Below are 14,648 nucleotides of genomic sequence, written 5' to 3'. Positions count from 1 at the left end.
TCTGTTAAGCTTAGGACTTACCTGCTTAGTGAGATGGAGTCGGTCACTGGCTGGTGACAGGTTATAATTTGTCAGGTAGCACTGAAAACTCTTGGCTTGTTTTTCAATCACATTCTATATTTGATTTTTAGCTGTTCTTAGAAAGCAAAATTAATAAGATATTCCCAATGCAAATGCAACATTTTCTTCTTAAGAATAGCAGAGCTCAGCAGTAGATTCCCCTAGCTGTCTGATGGTGGTGTGAAAATGGCTTAAATGGATTGAATGGCTGAAATGACCCAAAATGTACAGCATTTATTTAATGGCAGCAAAGGAAGCATAAAGGTTTTTTAATCTGATCTCCATTCCTTCTGCTAAGAATCCATGAACAGTGCCAATAGAAAAACAAAAAATCCTGTAATGCAGGGCAGGACAAGTGGACACTGGATTCTGGGCTGTCAATCCAATCCAGCATGCTGAGTGGCTAATTCAAAATAATGCAGAAATGTATGAATGGAATAAGTAAGGAAAATATCTTAAACACACATAGCAAAGTGATAGCAAATGTAATTCACTGTAGTAAAATTGTTGCACTTAGAGCAAATTACTTACACTGATTAGTGCACTGGCAATGAGTGAAGAAAACAACACACGGGTGACTTAAAATACTGGAAACAGCAACAATGCCAGGTGCTCTGTAAGGGCAGCTCCCAGTGCAGGACCATCAGTGGGAATGGAACTTTAAAGTAAATTTTGAGTTAAAGAAGCACATGAAAGGAAATGTGCACTTCAAATTAAAGCACACCGTAGGTTTCATTTTTACTGACATTAGAACAAATTAGTGAATTTCTGAAAAAAGCTTTCCAATGGGAGTTATAAGCGCAAACAATGTTAACAGTGCTTATAAATCAATTTGATTCATTTATAAAAGGAAATATGTGAGGTGGTTGTCAAATAAAGCCAGAGACTGGCTTTGCTGAGGCGATACTTGCTGCTCCAGCGTTGCTCTTATGCTTTCTTCTTCAAATTTCCCATCTCAAGGCAGGTGCAGTTCTAATATGAACAGATGTTGAGCCCAACCTGCTCAATGATACATCCAGTGTAACCCATCACTTTCTGGAATTTGACAACCATAAAAAAGAAATAAAGTGAGTAAATAAATATATATCAATTCAAGCTTTCTGCCTTGTGTTCACAGTGTCCCGCCCTAGCAAACCCTCCCAGGCTGTACAGTCCTTGCCCCTTGTCCTACACAGCCACTCCCCAGTTCCTTAACCAGGTTTTGGTTACACAGTGAGTCAATGGGCTTAGTAAATCACCATAAACCATTACATGCTTTCATTACATACATGTATTACCAGATTTGTTTCATGCTGAGTGCCCAAATTTATGCTTACTTACATTTTCTTGGCACTACAAGACTGGCTCCATCAATATTTGTAAAGTCCTATGCACTTGCTGGGCAAGAAGAACATTACACATGCAATTAGTAGTAATTACTATTGTTTATCTTTAAACAAAAATTAGCATTTAGATCTGAACTCCTGAGTAATCTTGTGTTCAATCTAGAGGTTTACTTCAGAACACTGAAAAGAAGAGAAAAAAATAATACTAAGGATAATGCTTTCATGGTAGTGTCAAATCATAGAATCGTAGAATGGTTTGGGTTGGAAGGGACCTTTTAAAAATCATCCAGTCCAACCCCCTGCCATGGGCAGGGACACCTTCCACTAGATCAGGTTGCTCAAAGCCCCGTCCAACCTGGCCTTGAACGCTTCCAGGGATGGGGCATTCACAGCTTCTCTGGGCAACCTGTTCCAGTGCCTCACCACCCTCACAATGAAGAACTTCTTCCTTATATCTAATCTAAATCTCCCCTCTTTCAGTTTAAAACTGTTTCCCCTTGTCCTATCCCTACACTCCCTGATAAAGAGTCCCTCCCTATCTTTCCTGTAGCCCCCTTTAAGTACTGGAAGGCCACCATAAGGTGTCCCTGGAGCCTTCTCTTCTCCAGACTGAACAACTCCAACTCTCTCAGCCTGTCTTCACATAAGGGAAGTGCTCCAGCCCCCTGATCATCTCCGTGGCCTTCTCTGGACTCGCTCAAGCAGGTCTATGTCTGTCTTGTACTGCAGACCCCAGATCTGAACACATAACTCCAGGTGAGGTCTCACCAGAGTGGAATAGAGGGGAGAATATCCTCCCTCACCCTGCTGGTCACAATGTTGAGCTTCTTGTCAACCAGTACCCCCAAGTCCTTCTCTGCAGGGCTGCTCTCAATCCACTCATCACCCAGCCTGTATTTGTGCTTGGGATTGCCCTGACCCATGTGCAGGACCTTGCACTTGGCCTTGTTGAACTTCATGAAGTTTGCACAGACTCACCTCTCCAGCCTGTCCAGGTCCCTCTGGATGGCACATCCCTTCCCTCCAGTGTGTCGACCGCACCACACAGCTTGGTGTCCTTGACAAACTTGCTGAGGGTGCACTCAATCCCACTGTCCATGTCACCAACAAAGATGTTAAACAGCGCCAGTCCAAATACCAATGCCTGAGGAACGGCACTCGTCACTGCTCTCCACTTGGACATTGAGCCGTTGACTGTAACTCTTTGAGTGTGACCATCCGGTCAATTGCTTACCCACTGAGTGGTCCATCCTTCAAATCCACATCTCTCCAATTTAGAGACAAGGATATCGTGCAGGACAGTGTCAAAACTACATAATTAAATCGTATGTTAAATTAAGAAATATCAAGCTTAAAATCTGAGGGAAACAAGGGTGTAATCACAGAGTGAAAACATGGATGAATCAAGATGACGTAGGTACTTGGTTGCCCTCTGCCATGCATTTGCTAGTTGCCCTCTCAGCCATACCTTGGGAAGGTACCCAGGCTGCTCCACAAACAGCCCACTCGGGATAGTGTCTCTCCCTCTCTTCCTGGGACACTGCAAGAGCTATACAAATAAAGAAGATGTGTGTTCAGTTTTGTTATGGTTAAAATCTTGCTTATGGGCAAAAAAGAAGCATTCCTTATATGTATAAGTAGAGGCAAGAACTTATTGTTAGTATAACGCAAATCTTCACAGTTTATTTCAGGGATCATCATTAGTCTAGATCTAATTATTACAGAAAAACAAAGAATAATAATGCAGGCAGGGTATTTATGTATGGAAAAAGTTAAAGTAATAGCAATCTTCCTTCTACTTAGGGTCATATATGTATGTTTGCTAACACACATTTACATCTTTGTCTTTCTTAATTGGTCTGTAGGTCCACTTAACATCCAAATTACTATATATTTACATACATTAGATACTGTTTCTTAGTTTACGTATTTACGTATATTAGATACTATGTCTTAGTTTTCTTTGCTACTCCTAAAACCAGCTTTGCCCAGCTCCAGGTCTGCAGGTTCTTTTAACTGGCCTTTACAGAGCTATTTATGGCTGTTGGGTCTCCAGTGCCAGACTGTGCCCCATCTCTTACCGCCCATCCCACCCTGCACTCCTCTACGCTGCATCCCGTGCACCCACTTCTGAACGCCCCCACCACCGTACCAGCCCTCTTACTGCTCTACAGACATCATGGTGTCAGAGTTGTAAACACTTCTTTCTACCCAGAACAACTGCTTGTTACTGTTTATATAAAACTATTGGTTTATCACACAAAGATAAACTAAAGTAAAACACATTAGATACTGACACCTGGTCAGTGATAGAAATTGCTCCCACGGCTAACCCAAGTATAACAAAGCTTCAGGCAGGTCAAGAAAAGTTCAGGTAGGCCTTGCAGAGTCGGGATAAAGCTGATGGCCTGTTACTGGCCATGGCGATGCTGTATTGTGAGGTTGCATAGTCACAGATCTGCCTGGCAGCGCTCCAGCAGCTCCACAAGCGCTGCCGTGGCTGGGCCTCCTCCAGCACACAGTGGTAACTGTGTGTCTGGCTGGGCTTGGGTGTGAGCTCCTGCTCACGCCTCTGTCCAGCCCGCCTGAGAAGCAGCCCTCCATGCTCCTATATTTGCTCTGTGGCATAAGGGCAGCCTGACTTGGGGAGCTCAGATTTCACTCCTACACCTGCTTCAGCTGCTCTCCCAACTTTATCCTGCTCATTAGCACCATGGCTGCAGCAGACCCACAAGCTGCTGGGATTTAAACCAGTCCATCCTTCACTTGCCATCCCCAAATCTCCTGCTCCTCTGCCTTTTGGACAAACTTTCCCATTCTACTGCTTTACTGAGGCAGTACTGTACAACTCTGTGTTTGGCCTTCAGTCTCTCATTACTGTGGGCTGCCCCAGGCTGCCAGCCCAAGTCATACACGTTCCTGACATAGAGCTGATCGGTAGGAAGAGTGCAGTCAAATCCTGGTCTGAGCCCAGCAGGGACACGACAGGCCTCATGACTTCAGCTGATATATTAAGCACATTGCAGCAATGCCATTTTGAGGGAGGTTGCACATAGCAATCCGAGGAGAGCATCAGACATATGACCCTAACTTCCTGAAAGGCAACGGGTCTGAACAGTGCCTGAACATGCCCTGGCTTCAAGTCTGTGCTATGTAGAGCCCAGTAAAGTGATTATATTGCCTGCAGCACAGAAATTTCTGCAATCCTATTTTTTTTCACAAGTCACTTTTTTGGAGGAAAAAAAAGGGAGGAGAGTAGAAGGGCATGCCATGAAGTGTTACCACAGCACAAACATGGCCAGGTGTCCCAACACATGATCTGGAGCAACCTCCTTAACAAACAATTCCCCCAGATGCTAGAAGAATTATTGGGGGACCTGGTGCACCAGGAGAAATCCTTCTGTGCTTTGAATGAGACCTCCAAAACAGCAAGCACTGATTTTGTTACTGTTTGAAGAAAAATTCTGTACAACAAAGGGGCGATTTCTGGATAGATGGCTACAGGGAGCCTTGATGTTAGAAAGGATACTCTTCTCCTCACAGACTGACTGGGTTTGATCTACAGAAGAAACCAAGTAATGGATTTATGCCTGCTGCTTGCATGGATGACTGCCAACACGAGGTGTTTTTATATATATAAACTGAGCAATTGTATCGCTTTGAATTGCCATAGTTTGTTGGGTTTTTTTAATTCTGTAATAAAACAGATCTCAGCAATTGCCACACAAAGGTTAAAATATTTTTAAATAAGCAATTATGTGCATAAATATTCAAATAGCAAAAAAGGCTGTTTTTGTCATGATTGCAGTGCTTGCAGACAAGTACAGTCAACTCACATGGAAAACAGCTTTCAGAAGCAGCTGACAGCTCGTGCTGCATTACTTGGTTTGACTGCTACCTCCAGTCAGGTGTGGTATAGTGATCTGAAAAGGAAACAATCTAACCCAGTATTTTTCCCCTAAAAGAAACTGCCTTGGATACTTGTTGAACAATTTCTTCACAGTGAGACACCTTTGATGGATCTGCCGTTTGAGAATGACAGGCAGCTTCTCCAACACTGTCTCAGTGACCCAACCCAAAGTCATGTAACAGCACCAATATTGCAGAACTGTTAAGTCAACTATCTCCTTAAACTTCTTTATCCTGGGTTAATTTATACTAACGATACCTGTTTTCATAGAGGGTTGTCCCTTAAGTGAAGACAGTTTGTGGTGTGTGGGAAATGCTGCAACCTACTTTGCTAACGATAATCATCATCATCATCTGCATAAGCATAGTGTTTGTGAATTAGTCTAAGGAAAAGTTTTAGCAAAGTTAAATTGTGATTTAGCTTTTCAATTGTGAGGCTGCTTTAGTGGGTGACATTTGTTAATGTTAAAAGTCACCAGAGGTCTGTACTGCTGGACTGTTTTAGGTGGAAGCCATCCCAGGCGGTGCAGCAGCCAACGCTTTTTGGCAAGGTTCCTTTGAGGATTCACAGTTGTAGAGCTGTATCATGGGGGATCCTGGTGCCAAACTGCATACCACTGACTTCTCCCTCTGCTGTGGCAGATAGTTGTCCTTGTGGGAAGGCTGGTTGGCAGGTGTCATTTGAAAAGTAGTTACTTCAGATCAGCACTCTTCCAGATCCAGATATAAAGTAATAATTGACAATACTTACGGGAGAAAGCATTTTAGGCAATGGATTTGGTCAATTAATAGTGCAATTTGTGTTCAAGCTCCTGTAGTTCAGAGTATTTCTCATTTTACTTACATATTATGTGTTCACAAGGCTATTATAAAACTTTGCATGGCCTAAAGAGAATGCTGAGGCCATGCTGGCCTTGGAGACTTCCTCTCTTCCCCATTCAGGGATCTCTAACATATTTATATCACCAGTGGGTTGCCCAGGCTCTGAGAAAGTCAAACAGGCCCACGACTGAGGCTTTAATTATCTGTTTAGCCACATTAATTGAGAGGCAAATATCACTTTCCATTGGAAGTCAGTAGGCTTGTACAAGTGATTCAAACAAAGCAACAAAAAACCCCCACCTTCTCACAATATGGTCTGTTATCACCTTGATACATTTTACTAGAAACCTCTGAGGACAGCTGAGCTCGAAGGTGAAATGACACAAAATAAAATTAAATCTGCAAATTATGATCCTGTAATGTAGAAGTTATTAATTCTCACATGGATAATCCATGTCTTGCTATCTGAAAAAGAATACTGAAGGGACTGTTTTTTCCCACTGTAGACACTGTAAAAACAGAGGATTATGAGCACATGGTCACCACAATGTGAGGTCAGGAGAAAATGAACCTCTATACTCAAATTAAGAGGCAAAAAATCTCAAAGGTTATTGTAGGCATGTGGGAATTGCAAACCCTGGCAGGATTCTTGAAAGAGAAATCCTTTGGTGGAGGTAGACTAGAAACACTTTGAACATTTGTTCCATGATGAAGGTCCATAAACACTCCTGCAGGAACAAGAGTATGTGCAAGTCCCAGCACTGGCACTTTTTCCAGGGCTCTGAGAAACAGCTCCTACAAGACTCAAGGAGACATGATCCTTGTCTCACAAGTTCTCCTCCAGGTTCAGAGACAGGCATCCCAAACTCCTCTGAAACTTTGTTCTGTTGCTTCTCAGAGAATGAAAAAGGCAAAGATAAGCATTTTATGAGATGCTTGTGTGACCTCACATAGTGGTCAGGTGGTCTCTTTAGTACATGCCAAATAAAAAAGAAAACCCTCAAATGCGGAAGAAATCACAACTCATGCCCCAGTCCTAGCATTTGAGAAGCTGAATTTTGACTTGTTTCCATAAATTCCCACAGTTAAAAAGTACATTTTCTTTTCTTTAGCAATCTGACGGGGCTCCTTAAATATTTTCTTGTATGCTTTGTGGATTTAGTAATTTAGTATGGTTCTCTGTTTAAATATGTCATATTGTTCCCCACAGTAATTAAATGCTTGCCTAATGAAATCCAAAAATTAATCTGTGACAAAACACCTCAGGCAGAAGAACCGCCACAGACACTAGAAACTTAAGCAAATACAGACCACATGGCCTGCAAGAAATGAGGACAGCGTGTTGCAAGGTATTTTGCAACTTAACGCTGTGCATGGTTGCAGGCAATTACTTATTAAAGTACCTGTAAAGAGCAGGGAAGTAAATATGTTCAACATTAATTCCACTAGCCTCTCTTGGACTAGGTCAACATAGCTTACGTGAATGCTTTATGACTGTGGAACTCTGCTACCTTTGAGCAACTAAGAACAAAATGTTTTGCATGTCCCATATTGTGTGAGGTTGCTTTCAGGCCATGTCAGAAGATGACAGGCTCACTTCCCCCTAAACTGTGACAGAGAGCTCTACCTGTGGCAGTAGGTTTCAGCTGTCCAAGGATGTGAGTGCTCACTTGTTTCAGAACTTGTCGATGTGGAGCCTTCATCCAAATGGGTGTTTATGCTTGTTCCCCAACAGACTCCTAATCCTGCAGGACAAAAGAATACTACATTTTGAGGGTAACTTGGCTCTTTCAAATGGCACAATCAAATGGACGTTTGTATCCTCTAACTAGAACATTCTAAAAACTAGCTAATATTTCAGGCATGTTCCTGATAACATGGTTTATCTATCGACTATCTAATAGTTGACTTGCCAACACCAGTCCAGGGTAGCCATTCTCTACCATTTCTTGACTGAGACACTAGAGATTTGAGGCAGGTTCCTCAGGCACAGGTTCTGGGATCATTAATATTGTTCTGTCTGGGAGAGGCATGAACAATGTAGGCAACGATAGTTATCCTGCTCTGAAAAGCCCACTATGTAGTCATGTATTAGATCTTGCACATCTGTACTGCTTCCTTCCTTCCTGCTTTACCTCCTCCTCCTGCTTTTGTACAATATGTCTGTGTGTTTTTCCCCCAAAAGAAAACATGACTTGCAGGCATAAAGAAGATCCATGCTTTTTTTTTTTTTTTTTTTTTTTCCCTCCACAGCAGTAAGCATGAAAGTATGAGTCTAGATCAGTAAAGTGAAGACTTTGGAGGATTAAAATAGCCTCTAGCTTGGGGCTAATAAAGAAACACAAATCACTTTCCCAAAGGAATAAGACTGTTTTATTGGGTCTTGTAGGAAACAAGCAATGCTCCTCCCAGGGTAATACAGCCAAAAGTTCCAAGCAGCACAGCATGCACATGGGTATTATGACCTTGCATAAATTTCAGAAAGCAGTGTGGGATTAAAAAAAAAAAAAAGCTTTGCACTTTTGCACTTCCCAACTTGCAGGGCAAACCTAAGTATACACATGAGCAAGTGGGAGAATGAAGCAATTATGCAGCACAGACCTTGCAACCCCTTCCAACACAAGCACATCTGTCAACAGGCTTTTTCATGTCAGGCATAAAACACATACATATGCTTCTATTCTATAGTGCTGCAAAATTTAATATCTGAAATTTTGGCAGTTTTTTTAGGATCTGTGGGGGGAATCGTATACATGAGAGAAATAATTATGTATTGCAAAGATTGAATTGATGAATATTTTCTCTCTTACATAATGCAGCTTTATCCCTGTGAAACTTACATACCTGTGTCAAGCCTCAATGATTTACCTGATTTTCATGGCATTTCTCTCTTTTTACTGTAAAATTTTTGAGATGAAACCATGCCTTCATGTTTATGTAGAACCATCATGCTGGAGACCCTGATAGTCCTCTTCCATAACACAGTTTAAAGAAAGAGGTCGTCAGGGAAGCAGATGGCCAAGAAATACCGGTCCAGCCTTTATCTTCTTTCCCAAACACTCAAGCATCTGTCTGTTACTGAAGAGAAAAGGGAAAGCCTTTGCAGTTGTTCTGGACAGACTAATTGCACATTGGCCAAAAACTATTGGAGCCTAACCTGAAGGAAAAGGGAAGTTGTTGAATCTCTGCTAAGGCCCGCACACCTGACAATGCAGATCCAAGAGAAATGTCTGAATTGCTGAAGAACAGCTGTAGAATCTCTCATCCAAGGGAGAACCTGAAGCTTAAGCGTGGTGTGTCTCCAGGTACGTGCCATGCCATGCTACAAGAAGATGGGAGGGGAAATAAGACACCAAAAAAAACCCCGCAAAAATGGGGAGAGAACTTAATCCAGAGTAGGTATAACCACATCTAGTAATAAACTGCGGGAGAAGAAGTGATATATACCAAGTACCATGCCTAGCACTATCCAAAACATGACATCAGCCCAGACAATTTCAAAAGCCAGAAAGTGTGCGTGAGCTACTAAACAAAGATTCAGTAAAAGGGTGGAGAGAAGCAGGTTTACGCTATTTCCCCTTTATTTAGTGCATTACTGCACATATACATAAAAGCCACAACTTGCAATTTCTTGGACTTGGCAGTTAGAGTTCTTCAAACACACATTAAAAATACAAGTCTGTGCATGGTTGAATCATAGCGTTTTCCAGCAAATTCCTTGAATTAACAGATTTCAACAGAAATTGAAAAGGACTTAAAATTACTTTTTCATTCAAAGGTCTCTCTACAATTGGAAATTCCAGTCTGGAGGATGCCTATTAGCAACTTAGCATAGAGTGACAAAAGGAACTGTTGAAATCTTTTCCACAAGCATTTGTCCATTTATATGTATTTCACTCCTGATATGCACAAATCCTATATTCTTAGAATCACAGAATGGTTTGGGTTGGAAGGCACCTTATGGGTGCCCCATAGGCAGGGACACCTTCCACTAGATCAGGTTGCTCAAAGCCCTGTCCAATCTGGCCTTGAACACTTCCAAGGGGGGGGGCATTCATAACTTCTCTGGGCAACCTGTTCCATAGTGAAGAATTTCTTCCTTACATCTAATCTAAATCTACCCTCTTTCATTTTAAACCCATTACCCCTTTTCCTATCACTACATGCCCTTGTAAAATGTCCCTCTCCAGTTTTCTTGTAGGCCCCCTTTAGGTACTGGAAGGCTGCTATAAGGTCTCCCTGGAGCTTTCAACTCTTGGACAACAATGTACCTCAAAACTTTGCCTGGCTCCTTATGGTCTTATGCTCCATTTGTAAATGATGGAATTTATCTCAAAGCTTTCTGGCTACCCTAATTCGATAGAATCACAGAATAGTAATAGTTGAGGCATGAAGGGACCTCATCAGATCGTCTAGTTCAGGCCCCACCCTGCTCAAAGATAGGTCAAATCCAGCAGGTTGATCAGGACCTTATCCAGTTGAGTTTCAAGGATTTCCAAGGCTGAAGACTCCACAACCCCTCTGGGAAACCTGTTTCTGTTTTTGACCACCCTCACTGGAAAGAAGTTATTTCGTGTATTTAAGTGGAATTTCCTTTCAATTTGTGCCCACTGCCACTTCTCCTTTCTGGGCAGCACTGAAAAGACGATGGTTCTGTCATCTTTTACTACCTCCCTTTCAGTATTTACACACGTTGATAAGATATCCCAAGCCTTCTTTCCTCCAGGCTAAACAATTCCAGCTCTCTCAGCCTCTCCTTGTATGACACATGCTCCATTCTCTTAATTATCTTTGTGACCCTTCACTGAACTTTCTCCACTACACGCACGTATCTCTTGCACTGGGGAGCCCAGAACTGTACACAGCACTCGAGGTGTGGTCTCACCAGTGCCTCACTAGAGAGCAAGAATCACTTCCCTTGACCTGTTGGCAATGCCCAGGATGTTACTGGCTTTCTTTTCTGAAAGCACACATTGCTGGCTCATGGTCAACTTTTTGTCTGCCAGAAGCCCTGGGTCCTTTTCTGCAAATCTGCTTTCCAGGCTTCAACGTGTACTAGTGTACAGGGTTAATCCTCACCCACTGCAGGACTTGGCATTTCCCTTCGTTGAACTTTATGATGTTCATGAACAGGAGTTGGCCCATTTCTCCAGCCTGTTGGGGTCCCTCTGAACGGCAGCACATCCATCCAGTCTGTCCACCTCTCCTCCCAACTTTGTATTGTCTGTAAACTCACTGATGGTTCACTCTCTCCTCATCATCCAGGTTCTTAATGAAGAGGTTAAACAGTACTGGCCCCAGTATCAACCCCTGTGGTGACCAGCCTCCAGCTGGACTTTGTGCCCAGCCCCACTCTTTGAGCCCAACAGTTCAGCCAGTTTTCAGTCCATCTCACTTTCATTATTCAGTCTGTACTTCATCAGTTTGTCTATGTGGATGTTATGGGAGACAATGTCAAAGCCTTGCTGAAGTCAAAATAAACAACATGCACCACTCTCCCCTCATCCATTTTCCCTCAGTTGCTTCATCACAGAAAGCCACCAGATTGGTCAGGTATGATTTACCCCACTTACCTCCATGCTGACAACTTCTAATCATCTTGTCCATGATGTATTTAAAAATAGCTTCCATGAAGATTGGTGATATTACCCTCCCAGAGATTGAGGTGAGGCTGACAGGCTTGTAGTTCCCTGAATTCTTTTTCTTGCCCCTCTGGAAGACAGGCAGGATATTTGCTTTCTTACAGTCCGCAGGAACCTCATCCAATTTCCATGACCTTCCAGACAGAATTGAGAGCAGCCCTGCAGGCATGGATGAATCCCACCAAATCCTATGGACTTGTGTATGCTCTATTTGTTTAAATGTTTCCTAAGTCAATCCTCCTCTATTGGGTTTAAGTCTTCAGAGCTCCTGGCTTTTCCACTGATCTCCACAGCTGGGGATCCTTGAAAGCAAATCTTACCAGTAGAAACCAAGGCAAGTAGTTTAGTTCTGCAGTATAAATAATTCAGTTTTATTTAGCTGTAATATTTATTTTATCTATATTAGAAGTAGCAAATGAATACAGGCAGTGACTGAGGGTTGCCACTTGGGCAACCTGCACCTGATAGTTTAACGGTTGGACTAGATGATCTTCAAGGTCCTTTCCAACCTAGATGATTCTGTGAAATTCTGTGAAAAATATCTGTCTAAAACTACTATTCTCAGTGGTAAACCACATATGGACATTAAGAGATGAAAAACAGTCAGAAGTAGCTGAGGGGATTTTCCTGCAGAATCATTGTGATATTGGCAACACAAATCTAGTCTAAGGAAAGAAAGAAGAATGACAAATCTCTTACAAAACTGGAACAATATTTTAACAATCATAAAAAAGCCAGAATCCTCCTTGTGAAAAGAATATGAGGAAAACATTTTTTTTTTCAAACAAACCCCATAACTTTCATACCTAAATACTGGAGATAACGCAAGAATGAAAGCAATCACCTTCATGTCTTCGAGAACTGAATTTTGAAGTTTCTGATCAAATTCCTGTTATTGTACTGTTAAGGAAGTGGCCTTGTTCGCTGAACTGAAGCGATACTGGAAGAGCTTCCTGTTTAAAACAGCAGGGAGTGCAGCCCCGAGGACATCAGTCACACGGTTCATGATATTAGCGCGACTGGAACATTGCAGGAACAGGGCTCCATTCAGCTTCAAGGGTCCCCTGCAATGTTATATACTGCAGGATCCTGAAGTCAGTATTTCTTCACTGTGACACAATAACTCTCTAATAGAAATGGGTATAGTTAGGAAGAGATGGAACAACTTTACAGCGCTAGGGAATCAGATCAGTGGTCTCGCATCCTCTCTCTCTCTCTCTCTAGTATCATTCAAAAAGGTACAAAAACTCTGAGAAGTCAATTACATAATAACCTACACATAAGTTTCTTCCACAGAACAGGTAACAATTGCTTAGCTGCTTAACTAAAAGTCCACAGCTTAAAGATTTATATCCCTTGTGATTTTAAACTACCATTGATGGAATTTTTAAAAATACCTTTGAAAAGGCTTTTATTTTCTGGTAGTGATTTCCACAGAATAACTACATACTTTTAAATCTGTTGTCTGTTCTACATTCTTTCATGGAATTTCACATTCATGTGGTACTTTTAGAAGAAGACCAGGAACAGTTAAGCTCTTCATTGTTCTCTCAATTTTGTAATAATTGTACTTTACATTTAAACAAAAGGAGATATAGCCAGTGCTCCTATGAAATCTTTAGTACTCACAGTTCCTTATTAAAAGTAAATGTAATCATAATTTGTCAATAAAAATGTCAAACCTAGGAGAAGGATGAAACAAAACAAGCAGCAAAGTCAGACAGATTTGCTCTCTACAACAAAGATATGTGGACAAAACATTATGGAATGGACTGTTCTGATCTCCATGACGGAGTACAGCAAGTTGATGTTATGAACAGCTTTTGTTATATGCAGACATATATCCTAATCTTCATAGAAGTGATGAAGGTGCTACCGACTTAAAGCAAGAGATGGAATATTGCCTATTCATACAGGCTGTTTAATCTTTCACGGCCCTAAATATCTCCCCCACTTTAAGTACAGTTTAGAAACATGTTAAAGTTACTGTCATCATAAATACTGATTTCAAAAATCATGGAGGACATAATAGCCAAACTCTGCTCTTACATACAGTTTAGGGGGTCAAAAGACTGAAGCACTGTGTAAACTACGGCAGGATAAATACATTTAATGGGATCATCATTTAACTGAACTGACAAGGAAAAAATTTGAATTTATACATATCGATTAGTACACTCAATTTACTAAAATGCTTCCTCAGTTTCCTAGATAGGTTTTCTGAAAAAGAAATTTATATCCTAGAGCATTTCAGGTTCACATAGTGCAATTAGTAAGAGACTACTGCTTGACTGAACGGTCGAAGAAGCTCATGGCTTTACTTGTGCAAATAATGCTGCTTATATAAATGGAACATATATCTGAGCTTGTATATGACTTGAAGTAACTCTCACAAACATGAATACTAATGTGCATCTTTGGCGACTGTTCACAGAATGCTACTCACTAAAGTTTTGGGAGTGTTGTGGGGAGGACTACATTATGATGACTATTTTCTCACAAATTTGTGCCTGGACAATGCTCACATGCTTGCAGAGGGACACTCAGCAGATGGGACATCAAGCTAAGATGCAACTAACAAAATTAAGTATCAATGAAGTATTTTTATGCTCAGTGGCTGACTGGTGTGAGGCTCTAGGTGCATTTCCTCTTGAGTCTCTAGATCCCCGAGTTGAGCAAAACTTCCCCTATCCTGCTGCTCTGAAAAGCAGAGGCTTACCCACTAGAACAAACGGCAACAGTTTCTTGCTTGTACAAAGCAAGAGAAAGGCACTGGGGAAGCAGGTGGTCTTGGAACAACTGCAGAAACATGCAGGCTCTGAACCAATCACAAGTTCAATTGCACTGGGCTGTTCCAGGCTGTGGCTGACAGGTCCAACATCCCATTCAT

The sequence above is a fragment of the Strix aluco genome, chromosome 3 (genome assembly GCF_031877795.1).
Source record: "Strix aluco isolate bStrAlu1 chromosome 3, bStrAlu1.hap1, whole genome shotgun sequence".
In the NCBI taxonomy this organism is placed as follows: domain Eukaryota; kingdom Metazoa; phylum Chordata; class Aves; order Strigiformes; family Strigidae; genus Strix; species Strix aluco.
The sequence above is the reverse complement of the archived record's forward strand: the minus strand, read 5'-3'. Positions refer to the sequence as shown.